The sequence below is a fragment of the Protopterus annectens genome, chromosome 1.part0, assembly GCF_019279795.1.
Source record: "Protopterus annectens isolate FY-2018-M chromosome 1.part0, PAN1.0, whole genome shotgun sequence".
NCBI classification, from domain to species: Eukaryota; Metazoa; Chordata; order Ceratodontiformes; family Protopteridae; genus Protopterus; species Protopterus annectens.
In genome coordinates this window covers 674,985,696-675,011,160 of record NC_056725.1, presented here as the reverse complement: position 1 = coordinate 675,011,160, position 25,465 = coordinate 674,985,696, and the positions used below count along the sequence as shown (strand labels likewise).

The following is a 25,465-nucleotide window of genomic DNA, read 5'->3' as shown; positions in this document are numbered from 1 at the left end:
TGTGTGAAAGCATGTTGCACTAGACTTCTTAGCTGAGATCCTTCTTTTCAAAGACTTTTGTTGAATTATCACTTGTGACATAGGCAAATTTACATTCATATAAAAGTAATCATGAACTTGTGTAGTATTTCCTATGTATTCCTTGGAAAATACATTTGAGGTCTAAGCCACACTATTTCCAGGGCTAAGTTCTCAACAGGTTTGCATAACTCTCACTCACCTTGGCTTCATTGATGGATTTAATGCTTGTTTTTTTATGTTTTAAAATATTTTTTCCTTCTAACTGAAATAATAGTTCAGTGAATTACCATCTTAGAATGGTGGTAATTATAATGTTAGTATACCTGCACAGTGCTAACATTATACTTATGTTTACCTATTATTTTTATAAAAGTTGACATAATTACAAATAAGACAGACAATCAATGGTGTTCTACAAAAAACAGGTATGATTTGTACACCCTGCAAAATACACTGTTGAAGACACACACACACACACACACACACACACACACACACACACACACACACACACACACACACACACACACACACACGCACACACATGCACACACACGCACACACACAAACCCTTGTACCTCAATCTCCAAACACCTTAGTAGTGACAGAACTGAGACAGGTTGAGTTGTGAGCAGTGATGGATCATGGTCAAATGTGGTCCTAGACAGGGTAAAGGAACAGCACCCCCCCACCAGTGCCCCATGGAGCATGACACTTCGAGAAGGTGGTTTCAAGGAATGCAAAGGAAACAATTACTGTTCACAGAATGTACTTTTGCAGACAGTGGAGTTTGTCTTTTTCTCCACTGTTGTGCAGTCTTGGAGTTGGCATATTTAGGTCCAGGGGGTGTGTGAATATCCTCTCACATGGAGAGTGCAAGGAGGATAGGATTGCCCCTTGCAAAAAAAAAAAAAAAAAAAAAAAAAAAATATATATATATATATATATATATATATATATATATATATATATAAAGTTTACTAAGGAGAGTTTATTCTGTAGGGTTTAGTTGTCATGGGGGGACTTAACAATAACCCCAGGTTTGCAGTTCTCTGAAAAAATTAGTCAGAGGTCTTGGCTGTCTGCTTGGAGATCTCAAAAGTAAATACCAAAAAGGTGAGCTCTCAGCACCACGCCCTGAGGGTCACTACTGGTCGCTTTCCTACTTTCTGATGAGACACCTGCAACTCACACTGTATGGGTTCTGTCATTCAGCCAGATTGGTATCCATCTTACCATATATGGATTTATTTTTAAAGCATTTAGCTGTTCTATGATACCTACATTTGGAATGGTGTTGAAGTCCTTGGCCATGTCAAGATACACTGTGTGCACCACATGATCACCATCTACAGCCTCCGTAATCCTTTCAAAGCAGTATACTGGATTAAGTAGAAAAGCTCTGCCCTTCACAAAGTCAAACTGTTGGTGGTCAAGTCTAATAATGTTCTTGATATTGTAGTTTATGAGGACAGTTATAATATGTTCCTTGTCTTTGCAGATGAGACTTGTAAAGCTCATAGGTCCATAATTACCCATGCTGGCTGTAGGATTGCCCTAATGGAGGGGCACCACCACTGCAGTGCAGCATTCATCAAAGGTGATTCAATATGTTTAGTGAGATACATCCGAAACTGGGGCATTATACTCAATAACTGAGCTAATTATTGCTGACCATAAACAAATGATTACTTGATTAAACTTTGAGGATATTCCTTTGGCAATTAGCTGGGCTTTTTTGCAGTAGCTAAACATAGGATAAACATTTTACGAAGTATGTCTGTATAGGCATGAGTAACACAATTAATTTATTGTTCCTTTCAACCAATGATTAAATAATACAAAATGTTCATATGACATACAGTCTAAATTTATGTTTTTCTTAGTAATTAATGGGGAGTGATATTTTCCAATGAACATTAGCTATTTAATAAATGTAATACTGTAGATTATATAATCACACATCACATTTAACCTACTTCATCCCTGGAACTATTGTTCCTTCTTTTAAATCCTTGTGTTATTGCAATGCTTGTATGATGCTTTGGTTTTATTTTCTTACCCATAGACTGTGGCTTACCAATATATGTTTTCTTCTCGAATGCTGCTTTACTTGTGAGTAACAGCTTACACCCCTGCAAGCTGTTTTTGTTCTGTGATGACATATAAACCTAACTGTTCTACTGTATGATCTAAGTAATATCAGTACACAGTACAGTAGTTCTAGAAAACACACAACCCCTATTGTGTCGGTTCTTTTTGGGTGAAAGATAAAGTTGTATTTTAGCATACTTTATGTAGTTACCATTGACTTTATTATTTAGACAGCCTGTATTGACACAATTTGTTTTTCTCTGGAAGCCATCTTCACCACAATCTGCTAAACAGAATTTCTAGGAAGCTTTAGACAGCAGACTATTCTTGGATAGTGACTGTGGGTTTTCATAACAATATGGATGCCTTTGCTAGCATACTCTTGTTATATTTCTCCCATGTTTCAGATCATCCAGGTTTTAGTACAATGATATTGTTGCATCTGTTATATCACATTGTATTGTTCCCATGTTACAATGCTGCATCATGTGATACAGTTGATTGCCACTATCCCAATACACACTAGCATGGACTACACAAAAATAAACACAGTACGCAAAACACTGTAAGCCAAAACTCCTCCACCTTGGCTAAACATAACTTACCCAGATGTAAGGCAACATAAGAGCTATCACGTTTATTTGGGGACAGAGGGGATCACATCTTCAAACAGCATTTCTTTTTTTTTTGTCAGCATGGTATAAAATCACAGTTTTGGGGGTTGCAGCAGTATGCACGAGGGCAATGTTGTGCATATATGCAATTCTAACAGTTTTCTGTAGCTGTATTTTAATAGCATCACTAATGTTGCTTTCATTGAGTTTACTATTGAATTTCTTTTTTTAAGAACATTTTTATAATATATACACAGAAAGGAAGACATTCAACATCACATATCGTTATATAATGCTAGGAATACATTGAATCATCAAGGTAATCTTATACAATTAACATATTAAGTGTCTTGGTATTTCAACAGCAACATTTCTAGGTTATTCCAACCACTAAAAGTTTTAGTATGATTTATAGATCTTACTGCGATCACTTCTTTTTCAGTTTTACATAGTATTGCTGTTAAATTTAGAAATTCTTTGAATATAGGAAATGAGTTCAATTTCCAATTTTTTATAATAACTTTTCTAGCAACTGCAAAGAGAGCCCAAAACAGATTTTGCTCTTTGGCTTTTACAGATATAGGAAGTGGAACATTCATTAGTATTACTGATCCAGATAAAGAACAATTATCAGGCCATAATCCCTTAAAAACATAAGGGGGGGAATTCAGTAAAGCTTACATGAGTATGAACAGTTTTAGATTCAGTAAACCCTGCTTAGAGGCGTGTAAGCACATGCAAATAGGGAAACTTCCATGCAATTCAAATTGAGGCTTAAGCAGGTGAATTTCATTCAAATTAGCCAAGTGGTGCAATCCAAGAAGCCAGAAGACATCTGTATAGACTCTGTGGCCATGTTAGTAATGTATGCGGAAACCTTCCACATACAGGAGTCTACACGGAAAAAAGGGGATGTAAAAGTCTACAAATATGGACATAACTCCCCTGATAAGGGTAGATCACAGAATTAAATGTGCAAAACATATGTTGTGGAAGTCTGAAAATGGCAGGGAATATGTGAAATTAATATGTTTTTATTCATTTCCACATTTTTGCACTATGTGCCACAGTGTGCAAACATGCTTAACAGAAAAATAAAACAAATTGTAAAAATAACACTTATATTGTACTTAACACAAATGTACTATAGTGTCTTGCGTAGGGTCTGTACAATGGTGCATTCATGCTGTTACCTAACTTACATGGCTATGAACTGTGTAGTTTCTAGGTTGTCAGCACAAATATTTATGCAAATGAGGGGCAAATGGTGTGCATTTGTTGAATTGCTAAAGGGAGCAAATGTGTCTGCATATGCACATTGAGTAGGCTCTTTCATGATGTTTACATTCCCACTGGATTTTTTGTGCTACGTACATGTTTGCACAGTGCGCCACTTGCTGCAAACAGTTTGGGTGTAGCTTAGCATGCCTGCATGACCAGATCACCCATGTGGCACTTATGATGTAGCCTACTATGAGTGAAAACTGGACATATTCAGTTAATATTACATAGTATTGTATAAGCTATGCTGTGAAACACTGCATAGCGCCAATAAATTAAGGCCTTTAAATCATGTCAATTATATCTTAAGCAGGTAAACTGGATCATAATTAGCCAATACACCACAACTATATACAGTATGCATACACTGTACATTCTGATTTTCCCTCAGTACTCTGAACCACTGGAGTAGAGACTTGGAAATTTTAACTGAGATAATGCTAGGGGCTGCTGCAGTTTTCCTACATCTGCATGTGCTAGATGCTGAAGTTAATGCTGCTGGTGCTGCTGACAATAGGCCTAAGCTGAGGAGAAGAAGAACATTCAGGCCCAGGGTAACCTACCAAGAACTACATGATCTGTAGATTGTAGAGTTCTACAGGGTGGACAGGGAAATATTACAGTGACTTGCAAAAAATGCCTCTGTTTTTATGTTGGTATGACTAGTCGGAGACTTATGGATAGGGGGCTTGAACATCTAAGTGACATAAGTAGAGATATATCTACCAAGGTTCTGAATAAACACGTTAAACACGCTGAAGGACATTCTTTTGAATTTGTGGTGCTGTGTCTCATTAATGAGAATATTAGAGGAGGTAGCTTGCTTAACAGAATTGAAAATGAAGGATTAAAATGGAACATAACCCTACAAGCAGATAGGGGTTATGGTATAAATGATAGTGTCTCTAAAACCTTTCTTGAAAAATCGGAAGCTATTTCATTAATGTGTCCAAGGTTACCATTGAGATTTAATTATTGGATGATTGTTCTTTATTGGCTTATTATTTGATTAATCATTAATTATGATATATATTTAAAGGTGTTGGATTTACTTTTCCTAATGGTCTGATGAAGTGTTTTTACACAAAAGCGCTTACCCTTTACATATTACAAGAGCTCAGTGAGTTCTGCTGCCCTCAACTCAGAGCCAGAGCTAACAGAGGGAAACCCATCTCAATGGAAACTAAGGTATATGCAGCCCTTAAGATACTAGCTGCAGGTACTTTTCAAAGACCAACTGGGGACATGATGGGGGTGTCACAGGCATCTGCGTTCAGGATACTCCACCAATTTCTGGATGCTATGCTCCCACATGTCAGTGAGCACATATCTTTTCCCCTTACCCTGAGTTGAAGGCCAGCAATATGCAACGCTTCTACCATGTAGCACACTACTCTGAGGTACTGGGTGCATTAGACTGCACTCATGTACACATCAAGGTACCACCTGGTGACCAGGGTAGAATCCACATTAACCAGAAGGGATACCACTCCATCAACTGCCAAGTCATGTGCAATGCCCAGGAGATTATCATGAATGTGTGTGCTGGCAAGCCTGGCAGTCATCACAATTCCCATATCTGGCACACATCATAACTGTACCAGATGTTTGTTAGGGAGGACATCCCATGGGGCTATTAACCGGGGGATGCTGGCTATGCCCTGGAACTGTGGATGATGACACCCATCAGAAAAGCACACACACCCATGGAAGAATGCTTCTGAAGTCACGGTTCCGGTGCCTTGATATATCTGGTGGAGCCTTGCAGTATACTCCAGCCACATGTGCGCAGATATTCACAGTATGTGCTATGCTTCACAATTGTATCATGTGGAAATAGTTGTAGCAGGATCAGCAAACAGAAAGGATACACAACCCACCACAAGTACCTTGGTCACAACAGCCACAGCCACACAAGGACTCAGAGGAGGAACTCCCTGCTAATGTCCCTGTAGGCAGACATAGGTGTGCTCAGTTCACCCTGGCTTTGGCTAAGAGACAACGCATAGTACATTCACTGACAACCAATGGATCTAGGGACTAACATCTTACGCCTACTCACATACATATATTAAAATTGATGCCAGCCAAATCACATGTCCTGTATCTATCCATGTATTGGCTGTGTACTGCTTGCATCAGACAGAGTCAGCCCTAAACTTCAGTTGTGTCAACTGCTGCAATTGCAAGGTAAGTCCATAACCGACACAGTAGTATAGTGGATTGTTATGTTATGTCATTGTAGCTATGGACCGGGTACATTATGTAAGTAACTATATTGGGCTATTTGGACAGCAATTACACAGAAATTACATATGCATGGGACTACAGACACCCATTCCACTAACATGTCACCATTTGTAATCGGTAGGCCTCATGCATGAAATATTCATGCAGTCCTACTGCAACAGATTACTGGTACATCATTCAAGGGACAGGTTAGAAAGTGAGGTTAAATGACAGTCAGATTAGTGTGTGTTCTAACAGAACATGGGCTTTGGTACCTCCACCACTCAAAACAGCAGTGTCCACTTGTAACTTCCATAACACTAAATCATCTATGCTGTATGAGCATTACACACAGTAAGTATGCCACACAGTATCAGGACAGTAATGTACAACTTGAACTTACATTTTATGTGCTAGTTAACTGAGAATAGCAAAGTACATATTTATGCAGGTGATGGTGTGATGAAACATCCCCTGTCTATTAAGCAGCTTCTGTGGTGTGAAAGGCTAAGGAAGGAAACTTGTGTGATAGTGGTCAGGGCTCTAATACTGAGATATCCTGATATTTTGCATATGAAGTAGTAATAAGTATTTTGTTACAGACTGTGACTCTGTGTGTGCTATATTAGTATTAATCTATTTTAAAAAAGTCTTAGCCAATTTGTGTGAAGTGCAGCAGTGCAGAAATAGGTTCAGATGTCACATGGTGTAACACACATAATCTCGGACTGAAGTGCAGCTAGGTTTGAGCTGGAGTCAGTTTATGGAACAGTAAGTCTCTGATGTAAGCCTATTATATATATATATATATATATATATATATATATATATATATATATATATATATATATATATATATACGCACACACACACACACACACACACACACACACACATATATATGTGTGTCTGTTTGTGTGTGTATCTGTATTGCCCCACATACCCAGATCATGGAGAGTAAAGCTGCACTACGACACTTATAATGTTGGACAAAGGACCAAAAGGAAGAGCTCTACATTAGATAATGCACTTACAAAAATGTGGAAGTGCCTAGAATAACATGTGTTGCAATTGGAGGAATATTGGGATATCTGAAGTTCAGAGTTCTGACAGTCTTCTCTCACATCATGTGTAAATGATACCACATTTGACAGCAAACCACAATGTAGTGTGAAACACATATAACTATGAGACAAACTGTATAATTGCTGCAAATCTGGACAGTGGTGAGTCACACAACGTCTCCCTAAGACAGCATGTGTTGGCATTGGGTCTTGTAATTATAGCCAAGTGGTTAAGGTGATGGACTCAAAATCCATTGGGTTTCCCTGCACAGGTTTGAATCCTGTCAATTACATTCAATTACATTGGTGCTGTTGACTCACTGATAGAACGCACTCAGCCAAAATAGGTAAATCCACCTCTAGTAGTAGACCCATAATGAGTGGTGTACCCTAAGGATTGGTCTTGGGGCCTCTATTGTTTGGGATGTACTTTTCTGAGCTGCAAGACAAAACCAGTGGTCTGTGGCTGACCAAGTTTGCAGATGACTGCAAGCTGGGAGCTGTCTTAAATTCCCCTAGTGATGTGAACATCCTCCAAGATGACCTTACCCAAACTAATGACTGGTGCCAGGATCATGGCCTGAAACTGAATGTCAAGAAATACATCATTATGCCCTTTGCAGAAAATGGTGTCCCCACTAATTATCACATTAATAACAATGTACTAAGCATGTAAGCAGCTGTGAAGGACTTGGACACCCAGGTTGATAGCAACCTGACTTTTGACCACCACATTGCCTCCGTTGTATGGAAGGCTTTCTACATGGCCCACCTCATAAGTAAGGGTATTTCATCCAGGAACAAGGAGGTCATAACATCCCTGTACTCCTCCCTTATCAGACCCATTATCGAGTACAATGCCCCCTTCAGCATGTACCTTGCCAAGCACTTGCAGCAGCTGGAGAGACCACAGAGTTTCTTGACAAGAAAAATCCAGGGCCTCAAACACCTGTCTTATACAGATAGGATAAAATCCCTGTCTCATACAGACTGCACAGAGGAGACGTGTATGGCATACAAGGCCATCTCAGACCCAGCCTTGATGGAGTTGTTGCTTATCCATAAATCAAAATTCACTCAGCCAACCCACATGCAAGTCCTCAACCTGGTCTGTGACATTAACAGAACTTGCTGGCAGGATAGATTTGTGTTCCAGAGACTCCCCTGTCTGTGGAATATACTCTCTCTCCATGTAAAGCAGAGTACTTCCCTAGCCCTCTTTAGAAGGAACCTGGATGACTGGATAGGAAACAGAAAATACATCCCTGGAATCCCACCTGTGTCCTTGCTGGACAAGGGAAACAGATGCTGAGTTTGTGGAAACATGGGCAAAATTCTTAGCTAGGCTTATAAGGGCCTCTGGGCCAATAACCTAGTATCATCCTATGAACCTATGAACCTATGTGGAAACCTTGAAAATATATGGCATAGTATATGAATACATACTTATATTGTGAAGCCATATATTTGTAGCTATGGCAACAACAACACCCACATTCACTACAGCCACATGTGTCTGCTGGATTTCACCACACATACATTAACAACTGAACAAGTTGTGTAATATATTATGTTGTGTGTACACTCATTGACAGGGCTAATTTAATTTTGCCACAGGCTTTCCCATCCAAATGCAAACAGACACATATGCCAAATATGGGTACTGTTGTCACATAGCTAGGCTACAAAACAGTTGTCTGACTGTTGGGCTACTAGCTGCAGATGACAATAGGAAGCAATGTGACTGCAGGCCTCTCAAGCTGTTCAACACAGGGCTTGTTTATGTTTTTTAGGATTACTTCACCTGCAGTCATTGAGAAAGCAGAGTTGAGCTGTGGTGTGTGTGCTAAGTACTGTGATCTGTAGTGTGGAAGACTAGGTAAGCAGAGGTTCTAATCTCTAGCTGACTTGGTGTGTCTATGTGTATATCCCCCCAAAGAGCAAGTGTGAATTCCAAAGTGACATTGTGTTACACTTTTTGGCCCTTGCAGTTGATGCAGTCCTCCAAACTCTTGTTCTCCACAAGGCCTACTAATGTCATCTACCATAAGATTACCTAAAGCCATGCTGATGTCAGATTTGAGCTGTGGTGCGTGCATTAAGTATTGTGATCTGTTGTGTATAAAACTAGATAGGTAGGGGTTCTAATCTCACTCTCCTGACTTGGTGTGTGTGTGTGTGTGTGTGTGTGTGTGTGTGTGTGTATGTCTCTCTAAAGAACAAATGTGAATCACACACTGACTTTTAAATGGGCATGGGTTTGCACTTTTGGCCTTTGCATTTGATGCAGGCTTCCAAACTCTTGTCATCCACAAGACCTGCTGATGTCATCTACCATATGATTACCTAAAGTGATGTTGCCATCAGCCTTGTGCTGTTGTGCATGTGTTAAGTACTGTGGTCTGTATTGTGTAAAGCTAGATAGGTAGGGGTTTTAGTCTCACTTTAGCCCACTTTGTGTGTGTGTGTCTCCCTACAAAACAAGTGTGAACCCCACACTGCCATGATTTTCTACTGTTTTGGGCTTTGCACGTGCTGTAGGCCTCCAAACCTTTGTTCTCCACAATGCCTGCTGATGTCATCTACCATAAGATTACCTAAAGCCATATTAATGTGAGACTTGAGCTAAGGTGCATCCATTAAGTGCTGTGATTTGTAGTATATAAAACGAAATAAGGATGTTTGTGTGTGTGTGTGTGTGTGTGTGTGTGTGTGTGTGTGTGTGTGTGTGTGTGTGTGTGTGTGTGTGTGCATCTCCCTACAAAACAAGTGTGAATCCCAACTGCAGGCCTCCAAACTCTGTCATTGGAGGTGCTGTAGGCCTCCAGCCTCTTGTCGTCCACAAGGCCTGCTGATGTCATCTACCATAAGATTACCTAAAGAGAAGTTAATGTCAGACTTGAGCCATGGTGCATGTGATACATGTGTTCATTAGTCCCTAACCTTAGGTAGGGATTCTATTTTAACTGCAGTGTGTGTGTGTGTGTGTGTGTGTGTGTGTGTGTGTGTGTGTGTGTGTGTGTGTGTGTGTGTGTGTGTGTGTGTGTGTGTGTGTGTGTGTGTGTGTGTGTGTGTGTGTGTGTGTGTGTGTGTGTGTGTGTGTGTGTGTGTGTGTGTGTGTGTGTGTGTGCGCACTGTGCTGTAAATGTAGAAAAGTAGTGGTACTATTGTCACTGCAGCCAACTTAGTGTGTGGATGTTAATCAGAGCATTTACATCAGCCCATGGGATCATAGGAAGTTACTAGGTTAATGGCCCTAGGACCCTTACAATCCTATTCATGTTCTTACCCTTATTTCCATGATCAACACCTATTGCTCCTGTCTGAGAGGGACACAGGTTGAATCCCCAGGGTGAATTTACAGTCACCCATCCAGTCATCCAGATTGTACTGGAAGAGGGTCAGTGAGGTGTTCTGTTTGACATGAAGTGGGAGTCATTTCCAAAGGTGTGTTAACCTCTGGGAGAAAAATCTGTCCCTCTAGCAGGTTTTATTAATGTCACATACCAGGTTAAGGACTTTAGAATGCGTAACCTGTGTACCATTTGACTCATGGATATGCAGCATTCTCAATAAAGCAGGGTCAGAGATCGCTTCATATGCAAGGCACGCATCACCTCTGAGTAGCCTGTATTAAACAGAATAAAATGACAATCGTTTCAAATGATCTACATAGGACAGATGCTGAAGACCTTGATTTTTCCTTGGGAGAACCCTTTGTGTTCTGTACAATTGCTGCAGGTGCTTGGAAATTTATATACTAAAAGGGCTGTTGCACTTGATCAATCCCCTGTTGAGGAAAGAGTACAGGGAGGTTATAACTATTTTTTTCTGGAAACAATGCCCTTACCTATGACAGGAGCAAAACAGAATACCCTTCTTACCATTGTCGAAACATGGTGGTCAAAGATAAGGTAGATGTGAACCTGTGTGCTGAGGTCTCTCACCACTGAGTGCACACATAAAGTGTTGCTATTGATGTGGTAGTTCTTAGGGATGTTGCTTTCACTGAAAGGAATGATCATACAGTTTTTTGCATTGAGTTTTAGGCATTTCTTTCACACCAACCATTTATTTGTGTAAGACCTTCTTGTAGGATATTAACACCATGTGGAGATTCTATGAACACTCCCAGTTTGCAGTCATCAGCAAACATTGTCAGCCACAGACCTTTAGTTTTTGCTTGTACTTCGGGGAAATAGATTCCAAATAGTTCAGGTCCCAGGATGAACACTGTGGAACATCACTGGTTACAGGTCTGCTGTTGGAGGAGGATTCCCCTATTCTGACCATATGAGTTCTATCAGTGAGCCAGTTAGTGACCCATCTAACAATATAATGATTGATGCCTACTTGGGTGAGTTTGTCTATGATGCCTGAGTGCGGAATACTGTTAAACACCTTGGCTAAGTTCAGGTAGGCTGTATGCACAGACTTCACAACATGCAGGGCCTTTGTGACTGTCTCGAAGAAGTCTACCAGGTTTAACAGGCACTATCTCCCTTTGACAAATCCATACTGAGTATGGTGAAGCTTTTGGTGATTACCTATATCTTTGTTGATAAGGTCCACAATGATTTGCTCCATGGCTTGCCAGATAAGGCTAGGCAGGCTAATAGGTCTATAGTTCCTGGGGTCAGTGGGTGCACCACTTTTATGCAAGGGAATAACAGTGGCTGTTTTTGATTCAGTTAGTATGAAGCCGGTGCTTACACTATGATTTTAAAGAATACTCAATGTTGTGGCTAATTCATGTTGGAGCCCTTGTAGGACGCAGCCTAGGATGTTATCATGTTCCATAGATGCTGTGTTTTTGGCCTTAGAGAGTGCATTTATGACCTGCTCTTTAGAGATAGAAGGTAAGGGAAAGGTGGTAGGGATGTCATGAGGTACATGTGGTAGGGACAGGAGGGTGAAGTTGTCAAAGAACCTGTTGAAAATCAAGTTAGCTATGTCTATAGACTCAGCACATGTGATAGCATTAACTAACAGTATGGAACAAATCTGGGCCTTTCCTTTTAGGTTACAGATGTAACTAGAGAATGTGTTGTGGTTGTTCTTTGTTGAGGAAGCTAATATGAACTCATAGTTTGCTTTGGAGGACTTCACAAGACTTCTTATTGTCTTGTTTAAGCTGAGAAGGGAGTGTTTCCAGTTTAAGAGGACTCCCTCCCTCTTTGTCTTAGACAGCAATTTCTTCCTGTTATTGTAAAGCCTGTTAATGGCAGTTGTCCACCAGGCAAGTTTGCTCTTCCTTGAGGTGCTTGTTTTGGTCCTATCAGGTACAGCAGAGTCACTGCAGTTATACAGGTGTTTGTATAAAGCACTGGTGTAGAGCTCGCCATAGTTGCCAGTTCCATCTGATGGAGGATGAGCAGTGACCTATTTATACCATCCCATAAGAGGTTATAATCTGCTTTGGAGAATCTTTTTGTGTAGTTGATGCTGGGGATGAGGTGGGGGTGGGGGATAGGTTTTACAGTTGCTTTGAATGAGACTGATTTGTGGTCAGATCTCACCAGGGAGGAACTCACAGTGGTGGTGCTACAGTGGTCCCCCATATTGTTAAGTACAATATCCAGGATGCTGGCTCCCCTTGTGGGGGTGTTAACCAGCTGGTCCAGGCCATTGCTTTTATGAAGTTGAGGAACCTTTGGGCAAGTGAGTATGAGCACGAGTAATCTACCCAGTCAATGGATGGGTAGTTAACGTTGCACAAAACCATGGTTTTCTGATGTATCTTGATAGAATCAAGTACATACAAACAAGCAGAGGGGTGTCCTGATTCATGCAGTGGGTCCTGTAGCTGGCAATGATTTGAATAGGTGCCCTACAAACAATTAATTGCACCTGAAGTGTCTCCAGGCAGCCATACTGCTTAATCAGTGTGGATGTGTATTTATCTTTGAAGAATAGTGATACACCACACACTTTATTTTCTACACCTTCAGTGTCAGATGTGAATGTGTGGAAGGAGGTGTAACCCGGTATGGCCAGGGTGCTCTCCACAGCCTTGATCCAGGTCCTGACTGCACAAATGTTTGTGTCTTCCAAGGTGAGGACAGCTTCCAGTGAGTGCAGTTTCATGATGAGACTCCTACCATTTAGCTGCATAACCTTGGTTTGTTTTTGTATGTGTTTTTTACATTGGAAATGTTGTCCTTGAGACACCACCTAAAAAGGGCACTATGAGAGTGGCAAGAGTCTTGGCCAGTAGCTGAAATCCATGGGGTGAAAGATGAAGACCAACTCTGGCAAAGGATTGAGGTCTGTTGATCATGTTATCCCAGGCTGACATATAGTGTAACCCCTTAGAATGACACCAGGCACTAAAGTAATTATGGAAGTCAATCATTTTCAGTTTGTACTGAGGCATAATCCTAGATGAAGGTAAAATTCTGCGTAAGGCTAGGGACATACCTGCCTGAGACACACAGCCTGAGAGTTCAGTCATGTGTCTCTCCATATAGTCCAGAGAGGTATGTTTCAAGTCAGTCACACCAACATGGACTATGATGGATTCAAAACAGTATCTGTTGTTTAGACACTTGAGTGTGTGTGTGTGATATGGCATATTGCAGCACCTGATAGACAGCGGACCATGACCTTTTCCTTCTCCAGTCTGGAGAGAGGGACATTAGTGTGTCTCACTATGGAATCACTTACTGTATGACTAATATGTTTGATTTCATGTATTTCCTTAGGTGTTTAATGGGGATGACACTGGTGCATGAGCTATTAGCGTACTTGTGTTTGAGTTTTGGAGGTCTCTGGTATTTAGGTATGTTTCTGGTAATGACCTCCGCATATGTAGGTATGTGTGATGAGGGTTTGGGTGGAGTAGAAGGTGAGGAGTGCATGCTGGCAAACCACTTATTGTCATATGTACTGACTAGTGAATGAGACCGTATGGATTCAAGATTTTTAATAGACTTGCATCTCCCACACATTGTGTTTGTGTGGACTAGGAGTAGAGTGTTGGTAATGATGTCCACATGAGACTCTGCTAATGCCATTAGCAATAGATTATTGCTTGTGTATAAGTCACAACAGGCCATGGTTAGGCAATGGCCTGACAGATGCTTAAATGTCAGGTAAAACAGTATATAACAGTGTGGGATAACATGGTGGATTGAGTATGCTGCTTTGCCAGCCATATGGCACTTTCCTGAGCCATAATCCTGGTATTATGCAGGGTTGCAATAAGAGAATTTCAAATGTGACAATATACAACTCCAGCAAAGTAATGGTCATGCTGCTACACTCTTGGGGTTCACAGACTCAAACACACTCTCTGTAGGCACTTTCTTTAGTGAAGATGTGGATGTTTGTGCATGCACAGAAAACCTGCTGAACTTTGCAGTAACTACTTTGTTCTTCCAAAGCTGTAAAGCCTGTCAAACAACCAGACAACAAATGGATGCTGTGTGAAATAATTTGAAACTACAGTTTGGTGTTCTGGAAACCTAAATGTACAGTATGACATACCTAGGACATGCTGTAGGGACAGGAACATCTCCCAAAGGTGGCCATTCCTCTGCAGTAGGCCTCATGTCCATGTCACACAGATCACTTCCATTATGCTGTTGAAAGGTAGGCTGCATGAATTGCTGTGAAACCGTTACCTAACATGGATCACTGCTGTTGTGGACCTTGTTAGAACAACCTTGGAGATCTATGTCATCTGACATTTAACATTATATTGTGATGCAGCAGCTATGCCCCTTATCACTATCAGGTAAGTTCCCTAGTCAAATCCAAGGAACTTCAGAACCCAAGGCATAATACATGCAAAACTGAACCAATTGGCCTGTTTGCTACTCAAGGCATCTATCTAGAAAAGGCTACAACAAGCCTACAGGCCCTTGCATTATCTGGGAATATTGTGTGGATCAACAAACAGGCTGTGGCCTGCTTCTCATCTTGGGTGTGATGCTAACAGTTTGCTTCTTGCGAGACGAAAAGAAAAGGAGCATTGTATCTCATCAGAGTGCAGCTGTGGTGAGATCCACAGTTGTAGAAGCCAGGCATTAGTCATTCATGTGACTCCCCTCTTTTCACCATTCTTCACAAGGTAATTCTTTGTTTTCAGTAAACACAGCTTGATTTGTGTCTGACTTCAGAATAACTGCTCAAATACTCCATCCTTAAGTTTTCAGGCTGTACATATCAGTTTCCCCTCCAGTGTTTGGCATTGGTCTGTATAGACTCAGACAACTTGAGTGACATTTTTCCTGGAGAAGCGTGATGGAACTTACTACAATATCGCGTTGCACACAGGAGAACTAGCCTGCAGTGACAAGCATTGTCTCCATAGTTGCAAAACAGATACTTGTGACACTGATTGATATTCTCAACACAATTATTTAATCAATAAAAAAGGATGTGTTACCATGGATATGACCTTTAACACTGTGTCTGTTAACACCTTGGTGGATATGGGCATCCTGAGGTAATGCAGAAATTGGCAAAGGTTTACCGACAACCAGTTCATTCTCAAACAAACTGATATGGTATGTGAGAGATGTATTTACACAATGGCACTGTAGGCATAGTTCTCACATGACAGTACTCCTAATGTCAGTAAGGTAGTTAGTAGTGCACATACTGCACCCATCACACACAATTCAAAGCAGACATATGCTGAGGCACTGAAATGTAACCTTTCTAAATCACAAAGACCTCAAATACAAAGTGCAGATAACAGATACCCTCAGCAGCCCCAAATGCACACTGTAAAAACAAAACCCACATCAACACATAGCGCTACATCTCATGGAGGCTTAACCAGTTAAGCCATGAGGCAACCCAACACACAATCCAACATTCTATTCATTGCAGACTCCATTGTGAGACACATTGGTGTCCCTCTCACCAAGCTGAGTAAGGAGAAAGGCACAGTCAGTTGCCTATCAGGGGCTAGGATCCGTCACATTATGCATGCACTCATGTCATTGGATCACAAGTAACACAAACACAACATGTCAGAGATGCAACTATATCATCACCCTGGAATACATGCTCTCTTGCACACCAGTCAGTACATATGACAAAGAGCAGGTTGTCACCCTGCACACCTCACCTCCCACCTCACTTAAACCCACACCACACATACCTACATATGTGGAGATCATCACCAGAAATATAAACATCAGATACCTCCCCAACACAGACATAAGCATGCTACACATAATACGTCCAGTGAAGAACGCAACACACATAATAGTTCTTGCATCAGTGTCTCACCTGTCAAGCCCTTAAGGCAAAACTCTAAAAGCAACATATTAGTCATAGGCAATTCCAGTGTGAGACACACAGATGTCCCTCTCACCAAGCTGGATAAGGAGAAGGTCTCAGTCTGCTGTTTTTAGGTGCCAGGATCCACCATATCACACATGCACTCACGTTTCCCAAGAACAGATACTGCTGTGACTCTGATATATTACATGTCGGTGTGAATTACTTCAGATGTACCTCTCTGGGCTATATGAAAATAGACATGACTGAACTCTCAGACTATGTGCCTCAGGCAGGTATGTCGTTAGCCTTAAGCAGCATTTTACCTTCATCTAGGATGATGCCTCAATACAAACAAAGAATAATTGACCTCAATAATTACCTTAGTTTCTGCTGTCATTCTAAGGGGGTACAGTATTTGTCAGCCTGGGATTAGGTACAGGCTAGTATATCAGCCAGTGGATAGCTAAGTGACTCACAGACAGGACCCAGGAAGTTAGCATAGGGGAGTCCACCTCTACAAACAGGCCAGTCACAAGTGGACTTCCTCACAAATCATTCCTCGGAGCACTCTTCTTAGGCATTTACTTTTCTGAAGTCAATGCCACTGTCAGTGGCCTCTGGTTGACTAAATTTGCAAATTATTGCAAATTAGGAGCTTTCATTGAAACCCACACTGACATAAATGTTCTTCAGGAGGGGCTGACACAGACATACAACTAGTGTCAGAGCCATGCAGTAACACTAAATGCCAAGAAATGCACAATACTATACTTTGGGAAATCATTCACCCATGGTAACTATCATATTGACAGCACACCTCTAACAGTTGACCCAGTAGTCAGGGACATAGGGACACACATAGATAGTGATCTAGTCTTTAACTACCATGTGTGTAGAGTATTGGAGAAATCATTCTATGTTGCACAACTTATTAACAAAGGTATGGCATGTAAGTCCAAGGAATTCTTTGTTCCAGTGTATTCTGCATTCATCAGACCTGTCATTGAGTGCAATGCTACCTTTGGTTTGTACCTAGCTAGGCATATCCAACAATTGGAACATCCACACAGGTTCCCCACTAAACCAATACAGGACACACATAAAATGTCCTATGCAGACTGCGTCAAGGCCCTATCCCTATATTCTGTGTCCTACAGCATTTGGAGAGGAGATGTATGCCTGCCATACACGGTGTTGTCAGAACCCACTGTGGGCCACCTGCATATCCATGAAACAACTAGCACCAGAGCTACCCACTGTACACACCTACACCTTGCCTGTGGTATAAATAGGATGTGCTGGAGAGACAAGTATGTATCCCAGAGACTACATCCTCTATGGAATAGGCTCCCCAACCATGTGAAGCAGAGTTCTACCCTAATGCAAAAGTGCAAGTTACACAGTTGGATAGGGAACAGGATAGCCATCCTAGTTTTGGGACCTATGTCTGTAATGGACACAGGGAAACTGTTAGATGTTTCATCTTCCAGTCCCCTGCTTGTAAGTGTTTAATCTCCTAAAACCCTCCTTACACTTATTAAGGGCATCAGACATTGTCAGAAATTTGGGATGCATGGCTGAGCTTAAAGAAGCTCTTGTGTTTGTTAGCCTAGTAAACACCTATGAACCTATTGGACCAATGAACCTATACCGTATTACCTGGTGACATTTCTCTGCTGTGCTGACATTCAATCCTGTGCTCTGACGTTGATGGTTTGATTGTAGATGTTTGCCCATCAGTGTCTCCAACGCAATCCTGAAAGTGCAACATAAATATTTCCATGAGACACATTTCATTGTGAGACTCCATAGCCCTTACAACAGCATCCATCGTAATGTACACTAATAATGCTATACACATTCTAAATGGCAAAGTGCAATATGTGTAAATGACCAGTACAAGTAACAAGTCTACAGCAACAATGGCTGGAACTAATTCATATTAATGTAGTCACCCTGTGCATCAGACACATAGCTTTATTTCCCTGCCTCCATGAGAAAGATGATAGGGATGTGACACAGTTATCATCACCTGCACAGGGTGTTGTGTGGGAGTGCAGAAGGCCTAGGCTGACCAAATAGGTCAGCAAACATGTGTATGAGTCAGGAGGGGAAATAGGCAAGATGGGCCATAGAAATGCTGTGTGTGTGTCTGTAGGTGCCCTCAATGTGACAGTGGCATGTGAGTGTCTGCATGAACACAGCCAAGCTCAGTGTCAGCCCTACATGTCTATATGTTGGACAGCTGTGAGCCATGCATGGTAGAGTTGACAGTTCATCATCTCTGCCCCCGAACATGAGAACTGGCTCTGCAAGGAGTTGCACTGGCACCTCCTCTCCTAAGGTCAGATGCTGTGCTACTGCCTGAGGGTCACTGATGTCTGCTGGGAATATGTCCTCCACAAGAATGCCCAGGACTAGGAGCCCATGGTTTGCTATGTCCCGGTGTGGACAGCACACTTCGCTCTGGAGCACTGGATGTACTGCCACTACAGTTGCAATTCGTGCAGAGGCCATTAGCTGATCATGAACATTACCTAAAATACACATGCTGCTGCCTAAGAAAAGGAGGTATAGGTCTCCACATCCACCAGTGAGGGAGTGAGAGAGGCAGACAGAGGCATCAACAAGTCAGGGAGGGGTGGGAGAGTAAAACTTAAGCATGTTTGTGTCATAAATCTACCAGCACAGGGTATCAAACCCCTGATGGCCATGTACTGCTATCACATTTCTATGTAGTTATTGGATGTGCCACATAGGTTACATGCTATGAAGGCCTCAGAATGTATATATGATGGTGTATGACATCTGCAACAGGGATATGGTAGCTATATGGTAGGTGTGGTACACGTGCCTGTCTGCATGAACAGGTGCCAGCGTCAACACAGCCACATTCTCACAGGGACGCACACACATTGTCACACTTGGCAGGGCCAGGAATACAACCCATCACTAGTGAGATTGCCATAACACATTACTCTGCAGATATCACATGTACCACAGGGGTCATACAGAGGTGATATGGGCAAAGGGTATGGGGAGGTGTCTTGACATCAGACAGCATGCTTCAGTATGCCAATGGGGGCTGTAGTGAGTGTGGATGTGATCATACGCATTATACAACACACACAAAAACATACAGGGTGCCAGTACTGACATGCATGGGTGCATTTCTGCATGGGTGTGTGGTGGTCAACTGTGCCAGATGGCTATACAAGGCTAGTTGATGGGTATACCTTGGCATCAGGCCACATGACAATGGTCAGCATTGTGGATCAAGGCAGTAGTTTCTGCATTTGCCCACACAGGTGGGTACTGTATCCCTCATTCAGTCACCTGGGTGACTATTGTGTGTGGCCAATGCTGTGCATCTCCTGCAATGTCTTGACATCAGACAGCATGCTTCAGTATGCCACTGGGGGTTGTAGTGAGTGTGGATGTGATCATACGCATTATACAACACACACAAAAACATACAGGGTGCCAGTACTGACATGCATGGGTGCATTTCTGCATGGGTGTGTGGTGGTCAACTGTGCCAGATGGCTATACAAGGCTAGTTGATGGGTATACCTTGGCATCAGGCCACATGACAATGGTCAGCATTGTGGCTCAAGGCAGTAGTTTCTGCATTTACCCACACAGGTGGGTACTGTATCCCTCATTCAGTCACCTGGGTGACTATTGTGTGTGGCCAATGCTGTGCATCTCCTGCAATGTATGAGTTCCTTAGTCCACAACATGGACAGTATCTCGGATGTGCACACCTTCCACATGCATGTATACTGACATGTGGAACTGTACCTGGGGTGTCTGGCCATTGTTGTGTACACAGATTATCATCAGATGTGCCAGTCTTCACCTCCTGTGGCAGGAACTGGTAATGGATAGCAGGTTTACCTTGCACCTAAATTGATAGCATGCTAACGACATTCTCTGGTGTCAGTGACATCTGTCCATACAGGGCATGTTTTCAGGCATGGTATGTCCTTTGTGGGTCACATGTGATGGCACCACAGATGTTGCAGGTGTCCAGTGGGGAACATGGGGAAGGTACACTGTCTACATGTATGTGCCTATTGGACAGATGGACATGGTGCCATGCCCTCTTTAGCCCACTGCAATCACTCCATAATTACTATCAGTGGCCAGTATGCAGTGTACTACCCACATATTGGTTGTTGCCTAGGCATGTGTGTGTGTGTATGAGACATGGGTTGAGATTTTGCTCTGGGTAATACTGGGGTTGCTAATTGTGATTGCCTGGCCTTTATATCATGTATGGGTATGGATTTGCACCCCAGCCTCTCAGCTATTTCACATCTGTTATTCCTGTATGGTGGACATTGTGATATATACTAGGGACACAATATAAGTAATTTGCAAAACCCACTCCACATTGGGCCCAGGTGTCACACACTCACTCCCACCTCAACACAGGATACAAGTTACTAACAAACACACACACATGTCATGTCTGGCAGTAGAACCCCTACCTAACTAGTTTATTACACTACAGCATTATGCATTTATAGTATGTGCCATGGAGTTTACTGGAGAACTCTTTCCCCAAAGGTGTATATCAAATTGGATGACATCAGCAGGATTGCCAAAGTAGGCCATTTGAAATGTACTGAGTGTGACTAGCCTAAAATGCATTGCTCCCTACACAGACATTGAAACACACACAAAACATCCACAACCGACATGTGCAGGTATAGAACCCCTAACAGAGGTCTATATCACACTACAGCATGGAGCTGTTATAGGACACACCACGAGAATTACTAGAGAGCTCCTTCCCCAAAGGTGTATTTCACAATGAATGACATTGGCAGGATTGCCAAAGTAGGCCATTTGACATGTACTGAGTGTGACTAGCCTAAAATGCATTGCTCCCTACACAGACATTGAAACGCACACAAAACATCTCCAACCAACATATGTGGGTATAAAATTCCTAACAGAGGTCTATATCACACTACAGCAGTATGCAGGTACAGCATGCGCTACAGAGATTACTGGGCTACATCCTTCTCAGAGGTGTATTTCTAGGTGGATGACATCAGCAGCCTTGCCAAAGTAGAGCATATGAATTGTATGGAGTGTGACTACCCTAAAAAGCATTGCTCTCTACACAGACTGGGTCAGACAGACACGCACACACTTGCCAAGTATGGGATTAGAACACCTACCTAACTAATGTATCATACTACAGCAGTACACAGTTACAGGATGCCCTATGGAGATCACTGGGCGAAAACCTCCCCAGAAGTGTATTTCTAGGTGGATGACATCAGCAGCCTTACCAAAGTAGTGCATTTAAATTGTAGGGGGTGTGACTACCCTAAAATACATTGCTTTATACACAAACAGGAACAGACTGACATACACACAGTTGCCAAGGCTCAGTTTAGAACTCTTACCTAATTAATCACACTACAGCAATATGCAGTTATGGGACATGCCACGAAGATTACTGGGATACAACCATCCCAGGGATGTATTTTGAGGTGGATTACATCAGCAGCCTTACCAAAGTAGAGCATTTCAATTGTAGGGAGTGTGGCTACCCTAAAAACATTGCTCTCTACACAGACAGACACACAAACACACACTTGCCAAAGTCAGGGTTAGAACTCCTACCTAACTAATTTATCACACTACAGCAGTACGCAGTTATGGGACGCACCACAGAAATTACTGGGGTACAACTTTCCCAGGGATGTATTTCTAGGTGGATGACATCAGCAGCCTTACCAAAGTAGTGCATTTCAATTGTAGGGAGTGTGACTACCCTAAAAAACATTGCTCTCTACACAGACAGAGTTAGACAGACACACACACACTTGCCAGTGCTGGGGTTAGAACTCCTACCTAAATAGTTTACCATACTACAGCAGTACACAGTTATGGGACACGCCACAGAGATTACTGGGATGCTACATTCCCAGGGATGTATTTCTAGGTGGACGACATCAGCAGCCTTACCAAAGTAGAGCATTTCAATTGTAGGGAGTGTGACCACCCTAAAAAGCATTGCTCTCTACACAGATGGAGACGGACAGACACACACACACACACACACACACACACACACACACACACACACAGTTGCCAAGGCTGGAGTTAGAACTCCTAACTAATTAGTTTATCACACTACAGCACTACGTAGTTATGGGATACACCACGGAGATTACTGGGCTACAGCTCTCCCAAAGGTGTATTTCACAGTAAACGACCTCAGCAGGCTTGTCATAGTGGGGCTATGGGGAGGGCAGTGTGTGTGCATGGGCCATAACCTATTCATCTAGGGGTTGACACACCACATGCAGGCACAACCTGGGTCATATTTCACAGGTACATTTATATTGCTGCTAGATGACTACTTTCTTGAACAGTCATGTTACACAGCTGACACATGCATTACATACTCTGTAATGCTGACAGATACCAGTGGCTAGTATCTGCAGTGAGTGGCATCTGACCCTCTGTGGTTGTGGCCCTTTGGCTGTGTGCTGGGTGGGACAAGCCTGTATGGCTCCTTGTCACAGTCACCCTCTTCCACACATCTGTGTATGTCAACCTTTGGCTTATTATAGCGTGTTGTTCTTACATATTTGCCTGTATTCCTATCCACTGTGTGTGCAAAGCATGAGTGGTGCATACTGAGGAGTGTCTGCACTAACATCTGTGGCTGCCAGATATGTCTGGTCCACTGGTGTTTGCAGACATGGCCTTCATATGTTTAAGTGGTCCACTGGTGTTTGCAGACATGGCCTTCATGTGTTTGTGTGTGAGCATGCCCAGTATGACCTTTCAGTATTTTGTTGACTGACATTGCCTTCATTTCTCTAAGTGTGTGGGCATGCCCAGTATGGCCATCTGTACTGAATGTATGGATCGAGTCCAGGTAGTTTGTACTGCAGTGCTGACCTTTAGTACAAAAGCAAGATAAGGCCGATATATTGCCAATAAGGAGATGAACAGATATCCACAAGAGAACGAACCAACCTGGTAATAACTAACCAATGCAAAAAACTGTAGAAAAAACTCCGGAACCACCTTTACTCGAACACTGCTTTATTGTTGACCTACAGGTAGCATGCTGTCTCTGCAGGGTATCTGTTGATCATTTGGCATGGACTGTTAGTACATTTCTGCATAGGATGGGGGGGCACACCTGACTCTTTCTACGTTTCTATACAGGATTGGGGGGGCACACCTGACTGTTACTACATTTCTACATAGGATGGGGGGGCACACCTGACTATTTCTACGTTTCTACACAGGATTGGGGGGGGCACACCTGACTGTGACTACTTTTCTATGTCGGATGGGGGGGCACACCTGACACTTATACACATTTGCTAGGACTGTACTGGTATGTTCGGTACTCCATTTCAGTCTGTAGTCTTACCTATCATGCTGACTAAAGGCATACCAGTGTACTACAGATCTTAGCTTTTAATTACCTATATATTAGTTTCTGACTTCCTACACTTCAGAACTGACATCCCACTTGCCTGACCTGCTGTAGTCTGTCTGTGTAGGCCTGGGGGGAGGTTAGCCATAGACCTCATTCAGAGCCCATAGCACAGCCTTTGTTTGTGCTTGTCTACACCTATCCTGCTGGCTATGACTGTTGTTGGGTATGTGACCCCCTCCCCCTGACTGGCATGTGTGAGTCACTTACCTTGTAGGTGTCCCAGTATTGAAGGTGGTGCTGCAGGGCTGCCTATGTTGGATGCACATAGTACACTCCCTACACATGGTTAGACACAGGTAGTGTAATGTTTGGCATCCCTTTTACTGTATGTGAGAGTCAGAGAGAGGTGTTATTCCCTGGGTCCCTCCTGTGTCAGTGTATCTGCTATGCATTGCCTCTTTGCCAAGGCCAGGGCGTACTGGGCATGCCTCCTTCTGCCTACTGGGGCAGGCTCAGGTTGTTCCTCCTCTGAGTCACTCTGTGCCTGTGCAAGCCTTGGTAATGGTGGGGGGCTGTGTGGCTCTGCCCCATGCTGTTCCTGCTGCAGCTGTTTCTGCAGGATCATATTGTGTATCATGGCACATACAAGGACAATTTGGGTACATGTAGCTGGTGAGTACTGCAAGGCTCCACCGGATGTGTCCAGGCACTGGAACCATGACTTGAGCATCCCAAACACATGCTGTACTATAATTCTGGTCTGTGAGTGTGCCTCATTATGTTGTCCTTGTTCGGGTGTGTATGCATTTCTGATGGGTGTCATCAGTCACGCTCCAGTGTGTATCCAGCATCCCCCACTAGGTGACTGTCAGGGATGTCCCCACTGGCAAATCTCTGGTACAGCTGCATCAGATGCCAGATGTGGGAATCGTGATATCTTCCAGGGCAGCCAGCACACTCATTCATTATTATGCCCAGGGCATTGCACACGGCCTGGCAGTTGATGGAAGGGGAGCCTTTGCGGTTGATGTAGTCCCTACCCCTCTCACCGGGTGGTGCTTTGATGCGTTATGTGTGTGCAGTCTATAGCACCCACTACCTCAGGGTATTCTGCTATTTGGTGGAACAGTTACATATTGCTGACCAATGCCTTACGGGTGTTGGGGAAATACACGTGCTCACCGACATGTGTTGACATGACATCCAGGAACTGTTGGAGTACCCTGGATGCTGATGCCTGTGAAATCCCCATCATATTCCCAGTTGGCATTTGGAAGGTAACTGTAGCTAGTATTCTTAGGCCTACACATACCTTGGTATCCACTGGGATGGGTTCCCTTCTGTTAGTTCTGTGTATCAGGAGTGGCTGGCACAGCTCAACAATTTGCTGTAGGAGGTCCCTGTCCACCCTATAGTGCTCCACTATCTCCAGCTCATGTAGTTCCTGGTAGGTCACCATGGATCTGTACACTCTTCTCTGTCTTCTCACTGTG

At 42.7% G+C, this 25,465-nt stretch overlaps 1 non-coding gene across 1 annotated transcript; it reads left to right on the top strand.

Annotated features, from left to right (window-relative positions):
• The first annotated feature begins 7,515 nt into the window (after positions 1–7,515).
• On the top strand, positions 7,516–7,596 carry TRNAL-CAA. The gene has a single exon. It is a non-coding gene; the product is annotated as a tRNA-Leu (tRNA).
• The last annotated feature ends 17,869 nt before the right edge of the window (positions 7,597–25,465 follow it).